This window comes from Mirounga angustirostris, unplaced genomic scaffold (genome assembly GCF_029215605.1).
Source record: "Mirounga angustirostris isolate CCGP_5_RB_7025 unplaced genomic scaffold, mMirAng1.0.hap1 SCAF_14, whole genome shotgun sequence".
Classification (NCBI taxonomy): Eukaryota; Metazoa; Chordata; class Mammalia; order Carnivora; family Phocidae; genus Mirounga; species Mirounga angustirostris.
The window spans coordinates 81,827,985-81,854,080 of record NW_026991722.1 but is presented as its reverse complement, the minus strand read 5'-3'; the positions used below and the strand labels follow the sequence as shown (position 1 = coordinate 81,854,080).

The following is a 26,096-nucleotide window of genomic DNA, read 5'->3' as shown; positions in this document are numbered from 1 at the left end:
CTGATAAAGGCTTTGTACCCAGAATATATAAAGAATGCTCAAAACTCAATAATAAGGAAACAAATATTCCAATTAAAAAATGGACAAACTATTTGAACAGACAACTCACCACAGAAGCTATGGGGATGGCAAAGAAGCACAGCAAAATATGCTCAACATCATTTGTCATTAGGAGAAAGCAAACTGAAAAACCCTGAGATACCATTACACAACTATTAGAATGACTAAAATCCCAAAGACTGACCCTACCAACCACTGACAAGGAGTGAAGGAATTGTACTCTTAAATGCTGCCTTTGCGAAGGAATATTGCACAACTATTTTGGAAATCAGTTGGGCAGTCTTAAAAAAATAAATTATACCTAGTCTATGATTCAGCTATTGTACTCCTAGGTATCTACCTGAAAGAAACGAAAGCATATGTCCATATAAAGACTTACAAATAACGCTTGTAGCAACCTTATTTGTAAGAGCCCTAAACTGGAACCAACCCAAGTGTCCATCAATAGGTGAATGGATAAACATACTGGGATATCCATATGATGGTATACTGTTTAACAGTAGAAAAGAATGAAGTGTTGATACACACAACAGAGATGAATCTCAAAATAATTGTGCTGAGTGGGAGAAGTGAGACCAAAAAAAAAAGGTATATACTATGTGATTCTTTATATAAAATTCAGGAAATGTAAAGCTTATCTTTAGTGACAGAAAGCAGATCAGTGATTGCCCAAGGCAAGGGAAGGGGGGGAAGGATTAGGAGAGGTGGAAAGAAATTTAGGGGGTGATGGATAATGTTCTTATCTTGATTGTGGTAATGATTTCACTGGTGTATACATACATTAAAATCTCAAATTGTACTCTTTAAATCTGTGCTGGTTACTGCCTATTATACCTCAATAGAGCCCTTAAATTAAAAAAAGAAAAAATGTGAATACACAGACTTGAAAAAATTGAACAGTCAAGGGAGTAATTCTGGCTCCAAGAGTGTCTGGGGAAAAAAAGACAAAGAGCTCACAAGATACCGTCTTTGTGTAATTTCCCTTTCTCTGGTTGTGTGGCCTCTCCCAGAGGGGCCCTCCTCATGTGGCCAACGGGGCTGCCACAACTCCTGGACTTTTTCCTTCTACATTCAGATCCAGAGAAAAGAAATCGGCGTGTTTTCCCCAGCGGTCTTCCTGAAACTCTGAAACTCACTTTAATTGGACCGGCTTAGGTCACATGCCTGTGAACATGCCAACCTTGCAGCCAGGGGACTGCGATGCTCAGAATGTCTCAGATCCGAGTCCTGTGAAGCGAGAGCAGAAAGGGGACGGATTTTTCTGCAGCAGTTTAGGACTGTGGTTGCAAGAAGGACAATGCAGACTGTGGTGATCGACCTCTGGCTGCAGGAAGCATGATGGATCGGGGACCTCAGTGGCTGTGCTCGGAAACCTAGCACCTTGTTGGTGCGGAGGTCATATTTCCCTGGGGCTGCTCTCAGCCAGCCCTGAGTGCAGAAGGAATACTGAGGCAGGCCCATTCCCTGGAGACACAGGTGCCTTTGGCTCAAGGACTCCCCAGGGACCCCGCTGAATGGCTTTGCATTGTAGTGTGAGATCTTCCCACACACCCTTCTTTCTTTCCTCCTCTCTACACTTCACTTGGCATCTGACCTGCATCAAGGTGATGGCTCTCCCAGCCTCTCCTGGCCTTTCTGGCCTCCCCCTCCACTTCCCCTAATAAATCTCTCGCATGTTTAACCCCATTTTAGCATCTGCTTTTTTGGAAGACCCGGATTAACACAGGTGCCAGGGAGGCAACTAACAAGTCTCTACCTTTATTTATTTTTTTAAATTTTTCAAGATTTTATTTATTTATTTGACAGGAGAGAGAGAGAGCACAAGCAGGGGGAGTGGCAGAGGGAGAGGGAGAAGCAGACTGCCCACTGAACAGGGAGCCCGATGTGGGGCTCAATCCCAGGACCCTGGGATCATGACCTGAGCTGAAGGCAGAAGCTTAACTGACTGAGCCACCCCAACAAATCTCTACCTTTAATCAAAAGTTCTAGAGTTTGCTCGGTAAGTTCTTCCCCCATATCTTATTTGACTTGTGGCTTTGCTTACAGAAACTGCTGGAGACACAAAAGCCTTGAAGTTGATATAACAATATTGACTTCTTGGCTGATAACCCTGCCTTCTATTTGCCAAGCACTCAATGATTTACAAAGCCCTTTATGGTACATAGCTTCATCTGAGCTTTACAAAAATGCAGTGAGGCAGGTGGAATTATTTGATGTTAGTCATAGGAGACTGATACTCTGAGAGGTCAAAATGAATTGTTTATAAAGTCCCATAGATTTATGTCACCGCTGTGCCTAAAAAATTTTCAATGACTCCTCGTTGCCTTCAAAACAAACACCAAGCTATTAATGTGATGCAAAACTGCCCTGTGCTTTGGCAGTAGACATACTGAGCTATGTTCAATGTTCCAAGAAGGGCACCTGGCCTTTGCACATGCTGTTCCATCTTCCTGAAATTCCTTTCCGTACCCTCTTCTGGTATCAACTAACTCTCTTCCTATAAGAAGATACTCTTTAAGACTGGATCATGTGTTCCTTTGGGTTCCCCAGCAACCTGTACTTATCCATTTCATAGCACTTGGCAAAATACATTGTAACATATACTGTAACATATACTGTAATTGACACTAAGTAGGACTGATTATCATCTGTCGCCAGAGGAAGAAACAGAATTAGGGAAGTGGAGTGTATTAGTCAGAGTTCTCCAGAAAAACAACCAGAAGGAGATAAGCAGATAGATAACATAAGGAATTGGCTTGCACAATTATGAAGGCTGAGAAGTCTTCTGCAGTTGGCAAGCTGGGGACCCAGGAGAGCCCATGTGTCATTCCAGTCTGAGTCCGAAGGCCCCAGAACCAGAAGAGCCAGTGATACATTTCTAGCCCGAAAGCCACTAGGCTTGAGATCTGAGAAAAGCTGCTGTTTCCATCCAAATTCAAAGGCTGGAAAAAGACTAACATCCAGCTCAAGCAGTCAGGCAGGGAGAAGTTTCCTCTAACGCACAGACTTTTCTTCTGTTCAGGTCTTCAGTGAGGCCCACCCACCCTGGGGAGGGCGATCTACTTAACTGAGTCTACTGATTCAAATGTTCATCTCCTCCAGAAACACCTGCACAGACACACCTGGAATAATGTCTGGCAAAAAGTCTGTGCACCCAGTGGCCCAGTCAAGTAGACCCATAAAAGGAAACATCACACAGAGGAATTACACAAGGTTGCATGACAGTCGGTGACAGGGCTGGAGCACAGAGGCCGTCTCCAAGCCTCGTTTTATGCGGACATGTTACTGTCCCTTTGGACAAGACAGGGCTGGTGATACCTGTATGATCCATCTGGAGTTCCTGGATTTCTTACGTACTAGGTGCCAGGCTGTATGCTTGGCATTTTACTTACATCCCCATGACCTTGGACTGTCATTGTCTCCAGTTGCATGGATATTTGTTGAGTGAACACATCCTGTTTGCCACTTATTAGGGGATTCAAACCCCGGACCATCTGACTCTACAACCAGTGCTTCTGACTGTTGCATTGTCCTTCTGGAAAAGGAGGGCTTGTTTTCCCAATCCCTGATTTCTTACCTCCCAGGCACATGTCCTCCTGGGGCTTGACTTTGTCTCTCCAGCCGGCTGCAGGCTGGGGAGGGCCCGTGAGCAGATGCAGGAACTTGAAATCATAGCTGCCCTGGAGCAGGCCGAGCAACGAGGCATCATCCCTTTGCCAGAGCAGATTTCCCCGGAGCTCCATGGTGCTGCTGAACAGACGCTGGGGGCAGGAGCCTGGCCACGCACCTTGCAGGTCAGCTCATATGCGCTCTGGCCCTTTCCACCCCAGATTCCTGAGATGCACAGGGGGGTGCTGGGTCTGCCATGCCAAGCGGTAGCTCTGTTGAGGGGATTTGTATTTTTCTTTTCCTTTCTCTTTTCAAATCTCAGCAGTAGCTGCTCCTCCATCCATGGCGGGTTCTGAGTGTCTCAGAGAGGCATCAGTATTGACAGAAGAGGCCCCACCGCCCAGCAGGGGATGCAGTTTCAGCAGATATGCTGAGCAAGCTCATTAGGATGGTGTCTCGGCACCCTTTGGCAGCCCCAATTACTTGGCTTTGAGCAACATGAATATGGATCAGTGAGAGGAATGGGATCATGTGGATTAGGGTGTTGTTTTTTTCTTTTCTTTTCTCTTTTTTAAACACAGAGACAGTATAGAGTAGGATTTTAAGGTCAGTACTTTTGCAGTCAGAGAGACCTGGCTTCCAATTCCATCTCTGCCCTTTACTACCCATGTGACCTTGGAAAAGGGCATTTGCCACTCTGAACCTCAGTTTCCTTATCTGTAAAATGATCCTCATGATAATGAATAATGCAAAGGCGTATTGTTAGGATCACATGACTTGATGCATTTAGCACAGGGCCTGAGCGTTCAATAAATGTAGCAGTTCCTAGTGCTCCATCTGGAAGCGGTCACATCCAAAGCAGCTGGTTTCTTTCCTACGGGTGAGGAAACCTTTTCCAAGAGTCTCCCTGCAGATTTTCCCTTATGGTTCATTGGCCAGAATTGGGTTATATGCTCACTCCTGGGCCAGTCACTTGCTAGAGGAATAGAACTTCTATTGTTGGCCTCGACCAGTGCTTGTTAGACAAAATTAGGTCACACCACCACTCCTGATTGGCATCCAGTTGAAGGTTGCCAAGCATGGCAAGAAGCAGGAAAATAACTTATAATGAGGAGAAAAATTAGTCAATTGAAATGGACGCAGAACAGACACATATGTTAGAATTAGCTAAGAAGGACCTTAAAACCGGCATTCTAACTGTATTCCATGAGTCTCAGATGTTAGGTAGAAATACAGAAGACATAAAAAGAAAAAAGTCCCAAACTGACCTTTCAGGGATGAAAACTCCCATGTGTGAGATGAAAAATATGCCAAACGCAATTAACCGCAGATGAGATGTTGCAGAAGAAAAGATTAGCGAAGTTGAAGACTTGGCAATAGAAATTATCCAAAGTGGAACCCACAGAAGGAAAAGAATTTTAAAAAAATGAACAGAGCATCAGTGAGCTGTTGGACAACTTCAAACAGCCCAAGATATGTTTAATTGGAGTCCTTGAGGGAAAGAAGAGAAATACAGGACGAAAGATGTGAAGAAAGAATGGCCGAACAGTTGCTATATTAGATGGAAAGCTTCGGCATCAAGTGTATCCTGGTTCAATGCCCCTCAGCACCCGTGTGAGCCTGGGTACATTAGTCACCTGTTCTGAGCTTTGTGGTGAGTCCAGCTTCACCGAGTAACCTCCCTCACAGGGCCACTGTGAGGCCCACAGGAGATGCAGTTCATGGAGCACTTGCCACAGAGTCTGGAACGTGGTGAGCCCCTAGTAATGCTCTGCTGTGACTTCTATTACAGCCTTTTCCAGCTCTGGTCTTCTGGGGTTCACAGAGATTCCAGTGTTGACCCTTTGACGGATTGATTGATTGGTTGATTCATTCATTCATTCATTTACTTTTTTTAGAGAGAGAGAGTATGCATGTGCACACTTGTGAGTAGGGGTGTGGGGAAGGGGGGCAGAGGGAGAGGGAGAAAGAGAGAATCCCAAGCAGGCTGCACACCCAGCACGGAGCCCGACATGGGGCTTGATCTCGCAACCCCGAGATCATGACCTGAGCTGAAATCAAGAGTTGGCCACTTAACTGGCTGAGTCACCCAGGTACCCCAACCCTTTGGTTCATTTAATAATAACTGACATTTATTGGGTGCTTATGATAGCTCAGGTTCTGTGCTAACTGCTTTATTTGTATTAACTTATGAAGTACTTAATACCAAACTCTGAGGAATGTATATTTTTACACCATGAGAAAACGGAGGCCCACAGGGTTAAGCAGCTTGCCTGAGGCCACAGCTGGTGAAGACAGTCAGCTCTGTTAACTCCTCAGAGGCTCTGATCATATCTTGGCCAACCTCTTTATTTTATAGTTCATGAAACTGAGGCCCAGAGAGGCTGAGGGGTCTTACCAGAGGCTGCACAACAAGTCTGTGGGAGGGCCAGGGCTAGAATCCAATGCCTAGCCTAGAGCTGGTTTCATTCCCTTCCAGGACCTCTCTAATAGTCTATGATTCCCAAGGCTTCTTAGTCAATGTATTTGTCAATATCTGCAACCAATTTCCTGGGTTCAGCCTGGTGCTCAGCGCAAAACCTCCTTCCTTTCCTTCACTGTTTATCTTCCAGTACAGGTGAGCAGCTCACTTAAGTCCTCTCTTCTCCCCCCAGCTTCCAGGAGGCTTGATGGAATAATTCATGCAAACATCTTACTTTCAGGGCCATTTGCATTCAAAAGCACTGCTGGGAGTGAACAATGCTTAACCTAAAGTAATGAGTTTCCGGTGGGCAGGATTGGAGGTTTTGTGACGGGCATAGAATCTCACCAGCACCCCTAAATCACACTAATCATTTATTCTCTCTTGCTTTATTCATTCAATTTTTTGGTTATCTTTCTGGGCACTTCCAAGGGCCAGGGATTTTACTTGGTATTGGGAAAACAAAAGTAAAGATGGGTAGGGCATTGTCCCTGCCTTTGGGGAAGGCAGAGAAAGGAACAGATGACTACAATTGGGATGATCATTGTTATGACCCAGGGTGGAATGCCTGTCTCACTACTTGGGCCCATCAGGGCAGGCTTCCTGGAGGAAGGGACCTGAGTTGAGTTTTGGAGGATTAATACAATGTCACCTCTTCCCACCAGAGAGAGCTCCATGAGAGTAGAGGCTAGCAGTCAGAACAATGCCCAGCATTGCAGGTGCTCAATAAGTATTTGTTGAATGAATGCCTAGAAAAATAAAGATCTGGGAAGGGATTCCAGGCAGAAGGAACAGCATGTGCAAAGGCATGAGAATGCAAAGGACACAACACATTTGGGAATGGCAGGAAACTCATGGTGGCTTTCACACAGGGTACGTGGATGGGATGGATGAGTCAAGGCTGTGAATCAGAATAAGAAGGTCCTTGAACCAGAGGCTGAGTTTGGACCTGAGTCTAGAGTTTGAAGCAGGGCAGTAACATGATCAGCTTTGTGCTACAGAAGGAGCATCCTGTTCATTGTGTGAACAAGAAAATGGGGATGAGGGAAAGATGGGAGTGTGGGGCTGGAGGTCCAGAGCAGCATCTGTTCTCGGAGTTTGCACAAGGACCCCTAGCGAGAAAGCCAAGCTTGACTGGGGGGGGGCACCGAATGGGGTGGCTATTGAGACTTGAGGGAGACTTCGTCCCAGCTACACCTTCCCCGGCGTCCTGGTGTGGTCATGCGGAAAGCCCATTACTATCCCACCAGGAGAAGCTTCCCCTTGTTAAAATTCTGGACCACGGTGTCTTGTATTAAAGCTGATATTAAGCCATAAAATGTAATACGTTATGACACCATAAAATGCAGTGTAATTGCTATAAAACCATAAAATGTAATGTAACAGACACAGTGTCTTATTACACTGCCTCACAGTCTAAAAGAGTTAGCTTCCACTCTCCTTTTGGACAAACAAACAGTTCCTATTCATGACTACCTCTGGAGAAAGGTATAGGAAAATCAACCTAGATGAGCATGAATTGTACTGTGCACGTCAAGGGAGGGGGCAGCGTGGTGTGTAGCAAAATCCTGAGGCTTTCAGTTAAACAGCGCCTAGCCTCCAACTCCGCCCAGTGATGTCTAGCTCGGGATCCCCAAAAGCAGAGCGGAAGATGGGAATTCAGACTAGATTTCTCTTGAAATCACATTTGCTTAGCTCCTTCCTCTGCCCTGATCTGCTGCTTTCATTCTCCTTCTCCTGGAAAGTGACTAGTGGGCTCTCACCTCCCCCACACCAGCCACACTTCCAGATTAGCTCATGGGAAGGTGTTCGATCATGTAGTATATATATCCCTCCCCTTCCGCTCTTAGTAGTGCAATATGCTGGTGCCTGTTGCATCATTTAGGATTTCCATGCGGCTGCGAGAAACAGAGACACAAAAATATTGGCTAGCACACGTTGAAAGATTAGCCCCTTTCACAGAAAAGAAGCCCAGAGGGGGAACAGTCCAAACCTGAAGTTCTCCAGGGGCCAGAAAGTAATGTAAACATCTAAAAGGGGCGGTGGTTACCCAGCTTCACCCAGTTGCTTCCAGGAGGCACCACATGCTCTCAATGTTGCCTGATCTTTTGAGCTTTTAAAAGGAGCTTAAATCCTGGATTTGGTATGTGTCATCTGACTCCTAAATGTGGTCTCAGAATCTCCCCCGCAAAAGGGACACAAGCTTCCAGCATCTCTGAGCAAGGCTTGCAGGTGTGAGATGTTGGCAGCCAACATTGGCAGTGGTTGGTGATGGGTGCCCCGGTAATGGGGGGGGGGGCAGGAGGGTGGTACCAAGAGCACAAACAAGCTTACAAATTTGTTGCACTGTCCATTTGGCTGAAAGACTTTCCTCTCTAAGCCTGAATTTTTCTCTGTGTAAAATGAGGCTAGTACTATCGTATTGTAAGGGGCTGTGCAAATCAAATGAGATCCTAAGGAGTCCTGTCTAGTTCCAGGCCTGTACAAAGCACCTTCATATGCAGGTATCCTCTCATAAATATATCCACATACGTGTAGTGTCCCACACATGTACTCAGGATCACATAACGCACATACTATGGGAAACACCATCCCATAGGTGTTTATAGAAGGAAGTATGCAAATAGAAATGAATACATATTTAAATATGCATATAGAAGCAATATCAGGTACATAATAAAGCTGTCCTAACAAAAGGGGTGTCTTTTTTTTTTTTAAGATTTTATTTATTTATTTGAGAGAGAGAGACAGAGAGAGCACAAGTAGGGGGAGGGGCAGAGGCAGAGGAAGAGGGACAAGCAGGCTCCCCACTCACTGGGGAGTCGGACGTGGGGCTCCATCCCAGGACCCTGAGATCATGACCTGAGCTGAAGGCAGACGCTTAACCTGCTAAACCACCCAGGCGCCCCACAAAGGAGGTGTCTTGATAAAATAACTCAAGGCAGAGGAAGAGAGAAAGACTCCTCTGGATTGCTATGCTAAGAGGGATCCAGTGTGGCTACACCAGAGGCTCAATTACCTTGTATCGGCTCCATCCTGAAGCCAAGCTAGGAGAAGCCATCTTCATGGTGGGGGGTGGGGGGGGCATTGGTATTTGCGATAGATGGGAGGTGCCTCTGTTGGTGTGTGGTGAGGGGATGGGCAGAGTACTAACATCATCAGCCTACAGGCCTGAGAGAGAGAGCTCCAAAGAGGTGATGGGGAGATCCAAGAGTCTGCAGTGAAGATCCCATGGCCATTCGGAAGTGGGGGAATGATTTAAATAGAAGTGAACAGCCACCCCATCTCCCCACCCTTCAGGGACCCTATACAGGTACAAACGCTTGACTGAAGCATAATGAAAAGGACTGTTCTGTGTGTTTGTTTGGATTCAGGGTATATGCATGATTAGCTCATGGGAAGGTGTTCGATCATGTAGTATATATATCCCTCCCCTTCTGCTCTTAGTAGTGCAATATGCTGGTGCCTGTTGCATCATTTAGGATTTCCATGCGGCTGTGAGAAACAGAGACACAAAAATATTGGCTAGCACACGTTGAAAGATTAGCCCCTTTCACAGAAAAGAAGCCCAGAGGGGGAACAGTCCAAACCTGAAGTTCTCCAGGGGCCAGAAAGTAATGTAAACATCTAAAGGGGGTGGTGGTTACCCAGCTTCACCCAGTTGCTTCCAGGAGGCACCACATGCTCTCAATGTTGCCTGATCTTTTGAGCTTTTAAAAGGAGCTTAAATCCTGGATTTGGTATGTGTCATCTGACTCCTAAATGTTAACAACTAATTAAAAATTTTGAAAGCACCAAGGACCTAGTAACACCCAGAAGTGTGACATATTTAATCCAGGGCTGCCAGTCTGTGATGGCTAATCTAGTCAGAACGATATAGAAATTCTTGTGTGTGCATACATCACTATGTGAATACATCAATATTGTGAAAGAGTCCGGAGCTTTCTTACTGAGCTATTCTCAAGCCGTGGGTGCGTGCGCTCTGAGCCCTGGGGATTCAGCAGTGAACGATTGCATTCCCCTCAAAGTTGAGAGCTGGAGTCTTGTCCCCAGAGAGGTTCCAGGCTCTGCAGCAGGTTGGAAAAGCAGACCCATGATGAGTGGTCAAAGGACTTTATTATAGAGCTAGACAGTTGGTGGGGCTGCTCATGTAAATCCATTACCCCTGCATCGGATGCTGAGCCTGAAGTCAACAGGGCTGCCAGTCAGAACATATGGACCTGAAATGGGAGACAGCAAGAGCAAAAGAGAACTCATGAAGATGGGCTGGAACCCCCATCTATCTTTCTCTGGGACCCACGTATGGCTCTTGGTGCCTCCAGACTTCAGGGATGCTGTGACCTATAGGAGGACCACATAGCTGCACCCAATCCTGGCCTGGGATTTGGAAAAGTAGAAGAGAAGATCCGGCAGGAGATGGAGGGGCCATAGGCTTGTCTGCTGCACCCAAGCCCCCAACAAGATGGGCCACCTGATCCATGACCTGGGCGGAAGTTGTGATAGCACCTGAACTTACATTGACCCTCTGACCATAAACGCAGCCAGCTTGCGCTTCATGTTGTTAAGGTTCATGAAAAAAAAAATTAAAACCAATCAATTACACAGTAATTACTAAAAGCTTACTGTGCAGTCACCAAAAAGACAGTTTGCAAACCCGGGACACTCAAACCAAAACATGGAATGAGGTTCAGAGATACATTGTTACCACGCAGCTTATATGGTGTGTAGGCGGTGAGTGTTCATTCTATACTGTGACCAGGGACAATATTTGAATGTTCTTAAATGAAAGGGAATTGGTTAGTGGTGATCTCCTATCAATCTGGGGGAACTATTTAAGTTTTGCTTCTGATTTTCGGGGGCATAAGCTAGCAGTGACCCAGGTCAAGCTAACCCCACTTGTTTTGCAAAATAAGCTGAATTAAGCTATGCTGGTGTGACTAACTGCTTTGGTCTGCTCAAGGAATTCTCAAGTGTGGCCTCTGTCTGTGTTTGACTTTAACAACGTCCACCTTTCAAAGCTCACCCAAATTTCTCTTGTGGCCAACTGGAACGCAGAACCCTACAGGGGAGGTGATTCAGGGAAAAGGTTTGCACTTAACCAAGAAGACACCATACAAAACCACTGCAGACAGGGAAGACAGAGGGTAACAAACGAAGTGGCAATTCTGTGAGAGTTCTGGAAGGGGAAGGGAGAGGGCCTGGGGGCGCTCACCCTACAGAGAGCTGAGGAGTGATGGGGAGGTAGGAGTCAGCCAGGGGAGATGTGTGCAGTGGAAGCAATTAGTGTGTGGAGGAGGGAGGAAAAGAGGGAGGGAGGGGAGGGGAGGAAGAGAGGGAAGGGAGGAAGAGAGATAGGAAAGGAGGAGGGAAGGAGGAAGAGGGGGAGAAGCAGAGTAAGAGACAAAGGGAGAAAGAAGAACAGAGACAATGAAAGAAAGAAGTGTAGAGAGAGAGAGATTGGAGAGAATTAAGGAATTTACGAAGTGCATGTATTTAGAACATAGAATGGAAGAAGAATGGTATGAAATGGGCTGGAGAAATAAGCCCGGACCAATAACACAGAAACATACACACAGAGATCAACACATGTGTCTATGTGAAAATATAACGTACACATGGATGTGTGCAAGTCAGCCAGTTAACACATAGTATGCATCCACATCTGTCCATAAGGAGACACAGAAAGATACATATAATTCCCCACTGCTTCCCCTCCGTTCCCCTCACATCCCCAGGAGCAGTGGGGTTAATTCTGGTCAGATCCTGGCCCTGTTTCTGTCATTGACTTTGCCTGTGGAGGGGTGGTGTGGACACACAGGGGACTGTAGCCATCGCCCGAGTAGTTCGCCCTGTTAGACATCTCATTTTGTTCTGGAGGTAAAGATGGCCCTTCTGACATGATAGCAAAGTCTGACTGCCAAACCGGGGCTTGGCTTCTGATTCATTTTACAACTCACTTTACAGTGTTATTAATGAATATAACAGACCATAAAAGCAGGGAGGAAATGAGAGAACAGCATGTCCCCACTGTGAATTTTGGTGAGACGCTCAAAGTGTGTCAGTGTTGTTGGGAGCTGGGGTTTGAAAGCAGAAAGGAACAGAATGGACAAACCCAGGGTCTTCCCTCACACCTTAGCTGTCTGTGTCCCCGTGAGTGCCTGAGTGTGTGTACATGAGAAAGAACCATGTGGATGCATCTCTACAGGTGCCCGTTGTGGGCATATTTGTATCTGAGTATCTGGGAGAGGGAATCTAAAACCCCAGGAGCAAACCCTAAGGTTTCTAAGAAAATACATTTTCTTCTGCGCCGCCAGCCCCCCTCCCTTCTGCTTACAGAGGGAAGGAAAACATGATTTCAAAATTTCTGCTAACGCTTAGTGTCAAGATGGAGACCCTGGGTTAGGTGCATCTTTCTTTTCTGAGGATGCACCACCAAGAATTTTGAATAATGCCACAGACGGTCCTGGAGTTGTCATTGATGGAGATCAGGAAAAATATTCATTTGCTTCACAAAATAGAATAAAATTTTGCAGATGTCCCCTGGCACAGGGAAGTTGGAGAAGGATGCAGATCCGGGGAGTGAGAAGGCATAAACAGAAAAGGTATCAGGCAGGGAACTAGGGGGAAGGACAGTCTGTGAGGCTTTAAGGAGCTTTAAAAATGGAGATGTTGAGTGTTAACATTTTAGGTTGTTTCCTGTTTCACACTGCGCTGTAATTCACTCCTGATATCACTAAACCTTCCATAAAAGTCTGAGTATTAGTTGAGGTAAAGATTAAGCTGCTGTAACAAAGAATCCCCAAATGCTGTGGATTAAAGAAGACAGAAGTTTCTTATTCGTGAAGCTGTCCTGAGGTGAGTGGTAACTGGAACGTTAGGCTTTGCTCCACACCCTCGCGCAGGGAACCAGCTTCCTTCCCTAGCATTGTCCTTATCTGCATGGTTCAGCTGCATCTGAGCACATCCCTAGGCCTTTGTATAAAGGGGAAGGAAGAAAAAGAACATGATGCACAATTTTCTTTTAAGCAAATGGAGCAATGCTAAACACATCACTTTTGCTCATGTTCCATTGGTTAAAACTTAGTCACATGGGCCATCTTGTGCCCAGGGGAGGTTGGGAAATGTAGTCCTCAGCTGAGCAGCCACATGCTCAGCTATTGCTATGGAAGAAAGGGAGAATGGAATTTGTTAGAAAACTGACAATAAACTGAGTCTTACCTGGGTTATTGTCATAGTCTCCCACCTGCACTCTGGCTCTCTTCAGTCTATTCTGAAAGCAATAGCCACAAGTCCCGGCAAAACATGTTATTCTCTGCTCAAAAATCTCCAGTGGCCTCCCATATGCTCTGAGTAAAAGCCAAAGTCCTTGGAATTGCTTACTAAGCCCTATATGATTCCCAACCCTCACCCACTTCTAACCTCATCTCCTATCACTCCCTCCAGCCAGACCACCCTCTGTCTTCGTCAAAAATGCTAGGCATGCTCCTACCTCAGGGCCTTTGCACTTGCCGAACTATCTGCCTGAAACACTCCTCCCCAAGATATCCATGTGACTCATCCCCTTACTTCCTTAAGTCTTCACTCAAATGCCACCTTCTCATCAGTCAGGCCTTCCCTGACTGACCCCACTCCATTTAAAAATGACAACTCTATCCTGATTCTCTTTAACTCCCTTCCTCTGATTTTTCTCCATAGTACTTACCATCAGAGCACATGCGTCATATATTATAAATGTGTGCATGTGTTTGTGGTCTGTGTATGATTTATTTGATTGTCCTCACCATCAGAATATAAGCCCCAGAGGGCAGGGATTTTGTTGGATTCACATGTTCATGCCTTCAGGTTATATTAGATTGGGGTGAAGAGGCTGGATCTTTATGCTCTTACAATGACCAGTCTCTATACTAGCTGTTTTGGAAAGGGAATGAGACATCGGGCAAGATGCTCGGGAAATGAGCCTGAAGGGGTATTTGATCAGTGCAGGATAGTGTCCCCTATTGGAGTCATTCTGTGGATCAGAGGGGGAAGGAGTCAGTGTAGAAGCAGAGAGATAAGCTAGAAACACCTGGTGGGGAATGACTCTCCAGGCTGGGGGTGGTGGGAGTCCCTAGTGACAAAAGGTACAGAGGTGGGACCTCACAGGGGATCTTCACAGATTGTGAAGAGCTACTGTTCCTCTCCAGTAATAATGAGAGATGCTTGCAAATGAAGGCTGGGGCTTTGCTGTTAGTTGGAAACAAGATGCCCCACCCGGGAAATGAATCTCCCTGTCCCCACACCTCGGGGCTGGCTCTTTAAGATCCAAAGGACAAAGCAAACCAACATAAGCGTTGTTGGCAAACCATGTGCCCCAAAGCCAGTCCCCAGTTTTCTGACAAGCTGTGTCACAGGACTGATGGAGTGATTACATTTGGTGCTGAACAGACTCAGGTCCTAAATAATGTCTCTGTAAGAGACCTGCTGTCTGAGATGCCAACTGCATCTGCCCTGTATTTCATTAGGGCTCCCAAGGCAAAACAGAGCCCAGGAAGTGGGGAGAGGTCACGGTCTGAGCACTTTGCATTCTGCAAGAGTTCTTTGGAGTTCGGTAAAAAGCTCATTGCATGGAGCTTCCAAAACCAAACTTCCGGGCAGGAACAGTGACTCACAGTGTGACTTTGAGCAAGACATTTCCTTCTTAGGCTTCAGTCACCCCATACACAAACCAGTGGGGAAAGGGGGACATTCATTGGTCCCTAATGGCTCTTGAATATTCATAACGTTTTCCTTTTAGGGAAGGGCTTATGATGTGCTGAGCTCTTTATAAGGGTTATCTCATTTAATCCTTACAAGAATCCTATGACGTCAGCATTACTATGAGAGGAAACCGAGGCTCAGAGAGGTTAAGTAACTTGTTCAGCTGTTAACAAGTAACAGCTACTTAGTGTCGGGTCTGGATTTGAAAGCCAGCAATGGAGCTTACGGTCTAAATCCCTCTGTTTTAGTTTTGTTAACAATAATCTTAAGGGTTCAGACTATTTTTAACCTTACAGTCTAGGGGAAGATGATTTATCCAAGGTCACCTATAGTTAGGTTTGCAACTTCCAAATGTCAGTCTGAGGCTCGGCTCTGGGCTGTCTTGCCCTTGGGCTGGAATTGTGTGTAGGACTCTGTAGAATGTACTTTGATTGGTATTGCCCAAGAGGACCAGAGTTTGGGGCGAATGTGTTGGGGAGGGCTGGACTTGACCTTGATGAGACTTTTCAACAGTTATGACAAATCTTATCCTGGCAAAAAGCCAGATCTCATCCTGCCTCGAGCTTCTTAAATTCTCTGAGCTGAAGCCTAAGGAGACAGCCAGGTCTGTTCTTGCTTCCTCCTCAAACAGCTGGTACAGCAGGCAGTAGGCAGGACGTCCCCCAGGCCCTGCCACCTACTGCAGGGAAGAAAACCAACCCAAGAAGCCGCATGGTCGCCTGTGAACCTGGTTGAAGTTCTGTGTTGGTCAGGGTTCAGGGAGAAGAGCACTCGTACTTTCTGGGGGTGGTGGAAATAGGTACCTTTCTGGAGGAAAATTTTGGCCACTTGCATTGAAACTCTTAAAAATGTGCATTCCCTTGTTGAAGATGCTCTCATTAAATATATAAATACATTCACAAGGAAACAAGACTGCAAGTTTAACCACGGAACAGTGAACAGTGGTTGTTTCCGGGTGGTGGGTTTTTAAGGATATATATTTCAAAATTAATAGACAATTTTTTGAGCAATTTTAGATTTGCTGAAAAATCGAGCAGGGAGCACAGTTTTCAGTACCCCTCCCCCCCAGCTTCCTTTATTACTAACCCCACCTTGCATTGGTCTGGTGCATTTGTTACTACTAAAGAGCCAGTATTGGTACATTATTAGTAAGTGAAGTCCACAGTTTACTTAGGGTTCCCTCTTGATGTGCATTCTATGGGTTGGACATAGCATAGTGACATGTATCTGCGATTATGGTGTCATACAGGATAGTTTCACTGCCCTAAAAATCCCCTATTCTCCACCTGCTCATCCTTCCCTTCCTCCCTCCCTCCCCCCAAACCCCTGGCAACCACTGATCTTTTTACTGTCTCCATAGTTTTGTCTTTCCCAGAATGACATACAGCTTTAATCACACAGTATGATGCCTTTTCAGGTTGGCTTCTTTACAATATACATTTAAGGTTCCTCCTTGTCTTTTCATGGCTGGATAGTTCATTTCTTTTTAGCAATGAGTAATGTTCCACTGTCTGGATGGACCACAGTTTGTTTACCAATTCACCTGTTAAAGGACATCTTGGTTGCTTCCAAGTTTTGGCAATAGTGAATAAAGCTGCTGTAAACATTCAAGTGTAGGGTTTTTTTGTTTTTCTTTTTTTGTAGAGATGAGTTTTCAGCTCATTTGAGTAAATATCAAGGAGCGCAATTGCTGGATTGTATGGTAAGAGTATGTTTAGAAACCCCCAGGACTGTCTTCCAACGTGGTTGTACCATTTTGCATTTTCACCAGCAATGAATAAGCGTTCCTATGGCTCCACATCCTCACCAGCATTTGGTGTTGTCCATGTTCTGGGTTTTAGCCATCCTAATAGGTATGTAATGGTATCTACTTATTGCTTTAACTTTCAGTCCTCCAATAAACTATGATGTTGAGCATTTTTCATATACTTAGATCCCATCTGTGTATCTTCTTTGGTGGGGTGTCTATTCAGATCTTTTGTCCATTTTTTATTTGGGTTGTTTGCTTTCATACTGTTGAGCTTTAAAAACTCTTTGTATATTCTGGATACCAGCCCTTTACCAGATATGTGCCTCACAAAGATTTTATCCCTTCTGTGGTGTATCTTCTCATTCTCTTAACAATGTCCTTCACAGAGTAGAAATTTTTAATTTTAATGGAGTCCAACTTAGCAATTTATTTCTTTTGTAGATTATGTTTTTTATATTGAATCTCAAATGCCATTGCCAACCCAAGTTCATCTAGATTTTCTCCTCTTATCTTCTAGGAGTTTTATAATTCTGCATTTTACAGTTAGGTCTATGATACATTTTGAGTGAATTTTTGTTAAAGGGATATTATCTATGTTTGGAATCTTGTGGGTTGTTCTTTTTTTCTTTTTTTCCTGTATGTGGATGTCCAGTTGTTCCAGCACCATTTGCTGAAAAGACTGGCCTTTCTCTATTGAATTGCTTTTGCTCCTTTGTCAAAGATCAGTTGACTCTATTTGTGTGAGTCTATTTCTGGCTCTCTATTCTGTTGCATTGATCTTTTGTCTATTCTTTCACCAATACCACACTGTCTTGATCATAGTTGCTTTATAGTAAGTCTTGGTGTCAGGTGATGTCTGTCCTCCAACTTTGACCTTCTCTGTCAATATTGTGTTCACTATTCTGGGTCTCTTGCCTCTCCATATAAACTTTAGAATCAGTTTCTCAAAAACCACAAAATAGCTTGCTGGGATTTTGATTGGGTTGCTGGGATTTTGAATGGGAATACTTTTCTTTTCTTTTGCTTATTCTGTATTTTCTAATATCTCTACAAAAGTATGATGATCCAGAGCATGACCTTCAGAGCCTTCAAATCTGGGTTTGGATTCTAGTTCTGGTATTTATTAATTTAACAGATTTTGTGTGTGTGTGTGTGATGTTGGCTATGAACTAGGTATTGTTTGAAGCACTTTACAAAGATGAACACAACCAATCCCTGTTACAACTTTATGAGATTGGCTTATGGAAGTAGGGTCTCCATTTTACAAGTAAGGAAACTGAGACACGGAAAGGTTGGTTTAGCAGGGAGAAGTGTAGTGAGGATGTGTGGCAGACAGCTTTAAGATGGCCTCCTTTGATCAATGATGCCACCTCCTGGTGTTCCTATCCTGTGTAATTCCTTCCCCTTGAGTGTGGGTAGGATCCATGACTTGCTGCTAACCAATGGAATATGGCAAAGGTGATTATGTTGCATAAGATCATAACGTCCGGGGCGCCTGGGTGGCTCAGTTGTTAAGCTTCTGCCTTCGGCTCAGGTCATGATCCTGGGATCCTGGGATAGAGCCCCGCATCGGGCTGCGTGCTCCACAGGAAGCCTGCTTCTCCCTCTCCCACTCTCCCTGCTTGTGTTCCCTCTCACTGTATCTATCTCTCTCTGTCAAATAAATAAATAAAATGTTTTTTAAAAAAAGATCATAACGTCCATCCCATTAGCGTACTTTGTCCCTTGCTGGCTTTGAAGAGGCAAGTTGCCATGCTGTAGAGGCTTCTATGATGAAAATAGCAAGAAACTGAGGCTATCGGTGGGACAAGCCTTGGGGAACTGAATATTGCCAACAAGCCTATGGGTTTGAAAGCAGGTCATTTACAACACTCAGGTCAGACCCCAGCCCTGGTCAACATCTTGATTGCAGCCTTATGAGAGACTCCGAAGCACAGTCTAGATAAGCCATTCTCAGACTCTGAGCCACTGTGATGTAATAAGTGTGTATTGTGTTAAGCCTCCAGGTTTGTGGTTATTTACTTTGCAGCAATAGAAAACTACTACAGGACAGAAACCAGTCATCCTCACTCCAAATCCCATTCACTCCACCTTTTTCACCTTGTTGCCTCCCTCCTTCCCAGCCGCGGGGCTTTGGGCAAGTTACTCAATCTGCCAAAGTCTCAGTTTCTTCATCTGGGCAATGAGAATAATAAAGATCCCAAATTCATAAGGTTGCTATGGGGGATGAAGAAGAAAAATCAGAGATCTTGGCAAAATGGTGGCCCTTCAATGAACGTTATCCTGCTGTTGAACCTCACAGCATCTGGAAAGGCACACAGGTATAAAAAGAACACAATCATATGTGAGGAGGCTGGTCTCGAACAAATGGGGAGTCCAGAGATTGAGGCAAAAATGGCTTTTCCATTCTATTCCTTTGAGTTCCTCTAGAATCCCACTCAGCTGTGTCTTTCCTCTGTGGCTTTTGTTCATCTTCTCTCCCCTTGCTCACATTCTCTTGCTCACATTCCCTTCCACCCCCCTCCTCTCCTCCTGTGTCCCAGCCCTATCCTGAATCAGCAGAAAAGGTGACAATCTCAAAATTCAAAAATTTAAAATTGCCCTTGAAAATCCCTTAGGAGCCATCATATTACAGAGCTACATGCTGTCTCTCACTAAATCTTCCTCCAAAATTGGAGTTGATGACTGTTTATTGGGTTTCTGTTAGGAAACATGTTGAGCTACATCTATATCTATCATCTATCTATCTATCTATCTATCTATCTATCTATCTATCTATCATCTATCTACCTACCTATGATCTATTTATCTAAGTAGGTATATTATTTGTATCTATGTATCTTTAAACTCTAGAATCACTCTCAGTGTGGCAAAGATGTCTTCACCCTGAGAGCTAAGTGAGAAATGACACCAACTGGGAATTTGATAAATTTACATTTCCCATCTCATGCCTATTCTGGGGCAGATGCTTAATGAATGGAATAAGGGAGCATTATTATCAGCACACTTGTGTTGATATTTCTCTTTTTATCTTAACTTTTGAGGCTCCCACTAGTCGTATTTCATCAGTTCTAATTCTAAGCACACTATCAGTTCTAAGCACACTTTGTCTAATTTTAACCTCTCTGAAAAGGAGATGCATTTTCCAGTCTGCTGTCAGTCAGCCAGCAGGCAGGTACGAAATTCCCCGAGTCCAAGGAAACTTGGTCATAGCCGTTCATATTGTCGTCACTTCCGCCCAATTATGCACACTGCCGGTCCTTCACGGGTTGATTTTAATTGCTGTTTAAAATGTCTTCAAAAAGATTACACTACGATATGGTTTGGCATTGAAGTGGAAAGTTTCCGTGTCCACAGAAAGGCCCCCAAGCAGGACAGTGGGGTGGAGTTTTCATATTAGTGAAGCAAATGCTTGTCTTTGGGGGAATGACTCCAGGTTTATATTTTTTGCAAAGTAACAACCAAATTTTACTGAACACCTAAAAAGTAAGAGACTAGTCGGTGAGGATGGATTGCATTTTGTCACCGAGTTTTGTGCAGAAGGATTCCTTGTCACATACCAAGCCAGGCAACAGGAGGCAAGAGAAATTGCCAAATCCCTCAGAAAAGATGAAGGGAATTTTAAATGAGGCATGGTGTGACCAATTAAGGTGTTAAAAGGACTATAAAGGCAGCGGGTGGTAACTCAATTACAAAAGTGTATTTAAAAAATTTCTTAATTTTATGAAAAATAATTGTATATTAAGATCAATGATGGGGGTGCCTGGCTGGCTCAGTTGGAAGAGCATGAGACTCTTGATCTCTGGGTTGTGAGTTTGAGCCCCACCTGGGGTGCAGAAATTACTAAAAAAAATAAAAAATATAAAAAAATGAAAAGATCAATGATGGATTTAATGAAAGACGGTTGAATTCAAGTTAGTTAAATTTCCATGATGCAATTCCAATTTCATGATCAATGAACTCTCGTGGTATAACATTGAAGTGTTATTGTATTTTTAAAAAACCTCTGAACTATTCCCTCTGTCTTTCTGAAAATGTCTCCCAACAAGAGGTAGGAAAGGGGGAAAAGAGACCCCTTTATTCTGAAATCTATATGCATGTGTTTTATGGACATGCAACAATAACAAGCAAAGCTGTGTATCTCCATGAATCCAGAAATGCGGATCCTAGGAATTTATCCCAAGAAAGAAAGCATGAGTGAGTGCAACTGTCTAGTTGCCGGGATGCTTCCCTCAGCTTTGTTTATAAGAATAAAAAATTAGAAATAATTTACGCGTGCATCAATAGGAGTGAACTTGAATTATAAGACATCCATTTAATGGAATTGTAGAGTAGGCAGACGTTAAAAACGTCTGTAAAAATAAATAAATAAATAAAAAAGAGGATACAAGCCAAGCTTGATACCATTTTTGTAAAATAGTAATCATCATAGTAGTAGTGATAAGGTCTCTATATCCAATATATGAATGTTCACGAGAAAGAAACACATGAAATATAATAGTAGTTGCCTCCTGGGACGCCTGGGTGGCTCAGTTGGTTAAGCATCTGCCTCTGCTCAGGTCATGATCTCTCCCGGGTCCTGGGACGGAGCCCCACGTTGGGCTCCCTGCTCAGTGGGGAGCCTGCTTCTCTCTCTCTCCCTCTCTCCTCCCCCCAACTTGGGCTCTCTCTCTCTCAAATAAATAAAATCATTAAAAAAAAGTAGTTGCCTCCTTCTGTGAAAGGGGGGAATGTGAGTGATTTTTATTTTCGTCTGAGTTTCTGATTCTCTTTCAAAAAATATTTTCATATAGTTAAAAATAATAAGGAGAGGGGAAAAAAAGGAATTGATGTAGATCCTAGGAGAGAAATGAAGACGAGCCACCTGCGTAGGCTTCCTCTGTGATGTCTCTTTAGACATCCATAGGCTCCTATTCCAGTAATGACTTTGCTGAAAAAAAAAAATCCTAATTATACCACTAATAAAAGCATTTCAGTGGCAAATATGTTTAGTTTCGTAAACCAAGACCACAGTAGTGGAAGCCTCCAGTGTGTGTTTGCATTTGGGTGGGAAGTCAGGGAGGGCTATGCCAAGTTTGTAAATACTCCCTGCTTGGGCAAACATTTCTTTTTTTTTTTTTTTTTAAGATTTTATTTATTTATTTATTTGAGAGAAAGAGAGAGAGAGAAACAGCATGAGAGGGGAGAGGATCTGAGGGAGAAGCAGGCTCCCCGCTGAGCCGGGAGCCCGATGTGGGACTCGATCCCAGGACTCTGGGATCATGACCTGAGCCGAAGGCAGTCGCCCAACCAACTGAGCCACCCAGGCGCCCCTGGGCAAACATTTCTTTCTTTTGTTTTTCCTCTCCATATCCTGTAGGAGGGAGGAAGCTTTTGTTTTGGCCACCAGCAATTTCTTTCTCAGTGGGTATGTGTAGAAGAATGCAACAGGGAGGTGGTGATTGCTGGAATTGGCTCTCATAGGGACTGAAGGTTTGTGTCCCCCACTCCGCCCCTCCCAACATTCATATGTTGGAGCTCTCCTCCGGGGTGGCTGTGTTTGCAGATGGGGTTTCTAAGGAAGTAATAATACTTAAATGAGGTTATAAGGGTGGGGCCCTGATCTGATAGGATTGGTGTCCTTATAAGCTCACTGTGTGTGTGTGTGTGTGCGTGCGCGCGCCTACGTGCTCGTAGCGTGCTCATGCATGCATGTACATGCACTGAGGAAGGGTCCCTGAGGGCACAGTGAGGATGCAGCCCTCTGCAAGCCCAGAAGGTGGGTCTCACCAAACATCAAATCAGCAGCACCTTGACGTTGGACTTCCTAGTCTCCAAAACTGAGCACCAGATTTCCACTGTTTAAACCACTTAGTCTATGGAATTCTAGGTAACTCTGTTCTGGCTGCCTCTCGCTGAGACACTGAGGATCTGTCCTGGTCTGAAGGCAGAGACCATCATTCCTGATCAATACCCAAGATGTTTGGACCCTCATCCCCCTTTTCACCTTGATTCTTTTTTTATTTGAGAGAGAGCGAGAGATAGAGAGCCTGTGGGAGCATGAGCAGGGGACAGGAGTGGGGAGGGACAGAGCGAGAGGAAGCAGACTCCCCACTGAGCAGGAAGCCCCATTCGGGGCTTGATCTCAGGCTGAGATCGTGACCTGAGCCAAAACCAAGAGTCGGACTCTTAACCAACTGTGTCCCCCAGGCACCCCTCACGTAGATTCTTTACTTGAGTCTCCCTCTTCATGCCAAGAGCAAAACAAGGCAGCAGTGAGAATGTTAACACTGGTCTCTTCACCCAGGGTGTCGTCCCCTGCCTGCCTCCTGCCCCCAGCCCACACAAGTCTCTCCCTGCTCTTGCCTCGTGACCATCATAAGGTGTGTGAGCCTGTATCATTCAATGGGCCCTTAAGTTGGTCTGTTCCCTACCAGGAAGTGTGTCTTGTTCCTCATTTTATCCCCCGCACCTAGAAAAGTCTGTCAGATAGGAAGCACTCATTAAATATCATTAAATATCTGTTGTAGAATAAATGAATGAAGATGAATGAGCAACATAGGAGTGCCTGGACCATAAAAATCCCAGATTCTTGGACCTTTTGAAATAATCTAATTCAGCAGTTCCCAAAGCTCTGGTTTCTGGATCCCTTGACACACTTAAAAATTATGGAGGACCCCAAAGAGAGTGTGTGTGTGATTAGACCTATCAGTAGTTACCATATTAGAAATTAAAGCTAACACATTTTTAAAATATTTATTTAGAAATTCATTTAAAAATAATAATAGGCCCATGAGATGCTCAAAGATGTTATGTCAGTTGCCCAAGATCACACAGCGGGCCAGTAGCAGAAACTGGGATTCAAACCCAGAGTTAGGTGTTTGAGTTTTGGCTTAGTTCATTATCCACATTCCTGGAGCATAACTAAATGCTTCTGAGTTGAAAAAAAATGAAGAGGATAGGCTTCTCTCAAAATGCGGGCTTCCCTTAGAGCCCAGAGAGGGTGGGAGTACCCCAGAGGGTCAAGGACAGAGCTGGAGGGTCAGGACTGGCCAAAGTTGGTTGTGAATCTTGGTGGACTTCCCTCAGACCTTATAAAAGATGCTCTGAGGCCAATCCACCAAAAATCAAATCCATGATATGTAGTTCTCTGAAAAATCAAGTTGCTAATGACCAATTGCTCAAATTAGTCAAATTTTCCAAACCTCATTTAAGGAAAAGTCCCATCAATTATAATTAATGAATATCAATATACTCCTCCTGAATATAGTCAATGACTACATTCTTCTACATGTGGTATTTTAATATGTTCCTTGGTAATACTCTATGAATTTATACTTCTTGAATATCTTACCCTCAAATTTATTCAAGATATTTTAATTATATTCAAGACTCTAAGATATTCAAGAATATATTCTTCATTAAAAGATAGTCATAAGAAAACTAAACAGCTCCCATGATATTTAGCTTTAGACAAATTGAGCTGGAAATGCTGCTGAGAATATATTCAAGACCAATTTATTGAGGACCATATTCATAGTCATTGAAAATCATCAAGAAAGCTAGTCAAGGCAGGTTTGGCAAATATAGCAAACCGGTGAGTTGGGGGTCAGTCTGTTAGCACGTGCTGGTCCAAGGTCTCTTGTGCCCATCTGGGGCCATGCATCTCTTGATTCCATGGGAGACTTGGGAGGGACAAGTCCTATTACAAGACTATGAGGTTTTTTTTTTAATTATTATATTATGTTAATCACCATACATTACATCATTAGTTTTTGATGTAGTATTCCATGATTCATTGTGCATAACACCCAGTGCTCCATGCAGAACGTGCCCTCCTTAATACCCACCACCAGGCTAACCCATTCCCCCACCCCCAAGACTATGAGTTGTATCTGGACCCTCAGAGGATAAGAAATCATTATGTCCCCAAACACCACCTTGACCCTTTGGTCACTTCTGTGAGAGGGGAAAAACATAGAAGAGAAAAAGAGAGAGAGAGGGGCTCATTTTGGCTACAACATACTGCCAAGGACTTTGTGGGCTTTATTTCTCTTAATCAACCCAAGGTTATGAAAATTATCCCTTTTACTAATGAGGACGTTGAGCCTCAGACATGGGAAGACTTGCCCAACATTATCTAGTTATTCAGGGGCAAAGTGGGGATGTGAACTCCAGCAGACTGGGGATGTGAACTCAGGCTGAGTGGAGATGTGAACTCAGGCTGAGTGGGGATGTAAACTCAGGTGGAATGAGGGTTTGGACTGAGACAGTGGGATTTCAGAACTTGAGGTCTGGGCCATTGGACCGTACATTCTCCCACAAAGACGAAAGGGAATCTGTGAACAGAAAAACAAAGGTCTGGAGGCCTGGGGCTTTGCAGTGAAGGAATCTGGGAGCCATAAGGGGATTTGGTGGCATGTCCATCTGGATGTTAGAGCAAGCAGGAGAAGGAATTATGAGTCCCATGGACAGGCTCCCTTTCTTTCTCTTTGCCATGTAGAAATGAAAATGATAGAAATTCTGATGATCTATTTATTTATTTGTCCCATAGACACTTAGAGCTCAGATCCAGCTATATTTATGTTCCTGAAACATAAAAAAAGCTAAGCACAAAGAACTGTGGTCAGAGCAATGTTAACCACTGGCTTAGAAGCTCGCTTGGCTTCCAGCAGCAACTTTAGAGAAATTTTCCAAAATACTCACTTTGTTCTTTCCAGGGGGAAAAAGCCCTTTTATTTTTGTTCTTTGTTATCCAAGTAAGACATACATTGCATGTATATTGCTGATAAACAAACAAACAAGATACATATAAGCTAAAATGATAAAAATCACCAATAAATCTTCACTCCCCTACTCCAAAAAATCATTGTTAATAATGGATATATTTTTTTCCCCAGGGCTGTTTTTATGCAATTTTCAAATGGGATCATATTGCACATGTTATTTCATAACCCGATTCCCTTAATGTATTATGATCTTATTCATAAAAGCAACTTCACATCATTTTTATTAATTGCAGATTTCTGCTTGTTGATGATCTAGTCCCCATCCCCAAAGAGGTGAGAGATGGGGAAACACTTCGGGCCTGCCTGGGGTGTTGATTTGCAGGGTCAGGGACCCTCAGAGGGGACATAAGAGGGCTTTAGTGGGTGGGTCTTTAAGGAGGGGCCACCTGCAGTCTCTCCCTGGCTAGTCAGGGCTCAGGAGACTGCTGGTGGGGAAAATCTGGGGAGCCCTTAGAATAATATTCCGCCAGCGTCATGAGGCTGTGAGCAGGTGCCCTCACCTTCTTAGGTTCCTCTGTCAAATGGGGCTGCTTTGAGAATTGTATGTAGTAAACCCGTTGGGTTCCCACACAGCGCCTACTCCTTTTCCCTCTGAGCTCCGTGGATCTAACACAAGACACTTCCATTGCCACTGGAGGGTCTGCAAGCCCCTCCCACGGACAATGGAATTGAGTAGCGTTTATTCCAAGACAATAACGTTTGTCCGGGCACA

The 26,096-nt window shown here is 44.3% G+C and overlaps 1 protein-coding gene across 4 annotated transcripts in view; it reads right to left on the bottom strand.

The window, feature by feature from the left end:
• Positions 1 to 26,096, bottom strand: part of HSPB8 (heat shock protein family B (small) member 8) — a 67,928-nt gene that overhangs the window by 15,473 nt on the left and 26,359 nt on the right. The gene's annotated exons all lie outside the window — the stretch shown is intronic.